Source organism: Uloborus diversus, unplaced genomic scaffold, assembly GCF_026930045.1.
Source record: "Uloborus diversus isolate 005 unplaced genomic scaffold, Udiv.v.3.1 scaffold_16, whole genome shotgun sequence".
In the NCBI taxonomy this organism is placed as follows: Eukaryota; Metazoa; Arthropoda; class Arachnida; order Araneae; family Uloboridae; genus Uloborus; species Uloborus diversus.
In genome coordinates, this window is record NW_026558307.1 from 906,775 (window position 1) to 909,795 (window position 3,021).

A 3,021-nucleotide genomic window follows, 5' to 3' on the forward strand; every position below is an offset into this window, starting at 1 on the left:
CAGCGAAGCGTCGACGCCGCTCTGTATTGCCGCCGCCGCCCTGCTTGCCTCTTCGGCGAGCGGTGCGCCCGGTCGAGCGGTACCAGGCGCCCGCCAATTCGCCGCCTCGCCCTCGTCTCCTGCCGCCCCCAAGCAGGCGTCCGCGACAGCGGGCGGCCACCTACCGCCCCCGCGTCCGCTGAGCAGGTGAGTGGAGTGCGCCCGCCTTACGGGGGATTCCTTCGATCGATCCGGTGACTCTTTTAGCATTTGGACCGGACGGGAGAGGGGGGGCCATTCGGTCCCGATTTGTGGGGGAGGGTGTATTTGGTGCGGACGGGGAAGGGCCGTATTCGGCCCGGATGGAGGGTTGTATTTGGTGGTGGACGGGGGAAGGGGTGCATTCGGTCCGGATGGGGGGGGGGGCTTTCCGGATCGACCGGGATCAAAAAATGTTTGCACACACGCTAATGGTAACATAAGGATGCGTTAGCATGCTATTGCAACTAAGGATTCCAATTTCGCACTTTAAAGAATATATATTGAAAAAAAAATAAACTGAACCAATTTGGGGAAATGAGGATTAAAAGTTCAAGGCGGCACAAGTGTTAGAGCCTGTTGGCAGAATAGGTGTCGCAGCCACGCAAGATGTTTCCTTTAAAAAAACATACTGATTTTGAGGTAAAATGACTAGCAATAAGAAAAGGGGCAACACAAAAAGACTTCTGCGGTCGCCATGTTTGACCATCCATCGTTCCCAAGAAAAAAAATTCCTCGGGCAAACTGATGCAAGAACTCAACAGGAGAGAAGACTTTACTGCTTGGGAAGCCCTGAAGATGAGAAGGTCGATCGTGGAAAGTCCTTTTTTTTTTATCCGAAAGTCTTATCAGCTACGTGTGAAACGTAGCCGCCACGTTTGGTCGTTCACGAGATGGAAGTAGACATGATTTTTAAATGTCGAAGTTTCCAAAAACAAAGCAGAATTGGATGTATTCTTCAACTGAAAACCAATGAAAATGACGCAAAATGTGCTGCAAATAGGGAAGTTTTCGATTTTTCAATTTTATTTTTATATGATAGAGTAACATGTATGAACATCATAGGTGAAAAAATTTTTGCGATACGATAAATAGTTTTTTTAAAATTAATTTTTAAAGTTCAAGCGCCTGTGACGTCAGATGGCATAAGAAGTGACGTCTGATAGGAGAGAAATGCTAGCGAACCGGTTCCCATGTCATGGGCGAAATCGAAGAACGTGCATCGACTTCGAAGATGAAACGACGATTGCAACTTCCCTATTGTTTTTATTTTGTTTATTATTATTCTAAATTTTCTTGAGAAATGAGAAATTTTGTTTTTAAAACTAAATCTTACCCTTTATTGCCTTTGAAGCAAATGTGCTAAAAACTTTTCACCTGAATTGTGGTTTCATGAAGATTGATTTTTTACAAAAAATTGTTTTCATGCTGCAAATTCCAAAAAAATATTTCTTACATTTTGGGCTTCGCCGCCATATTTGGTCATTCCCAAGATGGAAGTACACAAGACTTTTTAAGTGCCTAAGTTCCCGAAAACGAAGTTGGATGTTTATTGCGATGCAAACTATTAAAAACAACACAAAATGTGCCTTCTTTTTTTTCTGGTAATTCATAATTATTTCCTGGAAAAATTCAAAATTTTATCTTCAGAACATTTTTTTTAATACTTGATCTAGACGCTTATGTGCTAAAAACAGACTATTTTGTCTTAATTGTAGTTTTTTTAAGCATTATTATTTTTTTATAACTAATAATGCTTAAAATAATGCTACAAATGCTAACTAATAATGCTACAAATTCAAAAATCTACCTATTATCTTAAATCTTTCGCTTAGTCGCCCTATTTTGTTGGAAGGGAAGGTATGATTGAAACTAACTCTTGCCCAAACAACGTAATACATTTAGCAGAGTGAAATTGGAGTTCCTGAAACAGTATAATTGAAGACGAATAGCTCATTAAACATCAATTAATTTATTAAAAGATAAAAAACAAAGTATATGGCTTTGACAAAAAGTAAATAAGGATAAGTATATCGTTATTGCAAATACCCCGTTGACCTAGACTAATAAGTATTATCAATTGACCTGACTATCGTTCATGAGGAACGAAGTCTTCAATGGACAAACGTCATACTACTTCAATTAAACAAAAAAAGCTAACAGCCTAAGCTTGCCGAAGAAACAGCAAGTTGGCTTGCCTGACAAGAGCCACCGCGTCTAGGCTGTGCAAGAAGTGAGAGAGAGATCAACTGATGACAGCTTTGCTTATATTCAGAATCTCATTAGCATATCTTCACTTCAATGCTACCTGATCGTGATCTTCAGTGGCCAAGCCCGAAGCGTGTGCTCGTGACGTCACATGTTCTAGAAGGATCGACGTTAAAGTAGTCACGTCATGGGCAACGCCCACTACACGTGCCGTTCTCTATTCCGAGACTAGTTACGTCACGGATTCTAGCGTTCGTTAAGGAACAATGATATGAAAACTGCAAATATGTAAAATGTTATCTAACATGATAAAAAATGATAATAAACCTTCACTTAGATTGACATACTATGTGTATCATATTTGGTCGTTTGCGTGATGGAAGTAGACATAAACTTCAGAAAACAGAATTGGATAAAATGTGCAATGAATTATGAATTTAAAAATAATTTTCTACAGAAGAAAAATTTTAGTATCTTTTAATATGCGAATAATAAGAAATAAAAGGAAAAATTGTAAACCAAAAGCAGATGCTAAAAGATTGCCGAACGACTACAGTAAAACGCTAATATTACGCATGACACGTGACATCGAAGAACCGCTAAAATAAGTTGAAATTACTTTGTTTTCAACAACTAGTAAACCAAATAAAAAAAAACTTGAGAGAGAAAAGAAAGGAAAAAAAAAATCAGATTTTTTTTCTAAATATCTTTAAACCTAATATTTTTTAATTTTGTTTTTAATTTAATGGGAAAAGTTTCAGTTCTTCTGCATTGGGGGCTCCTTTAAACAATTTC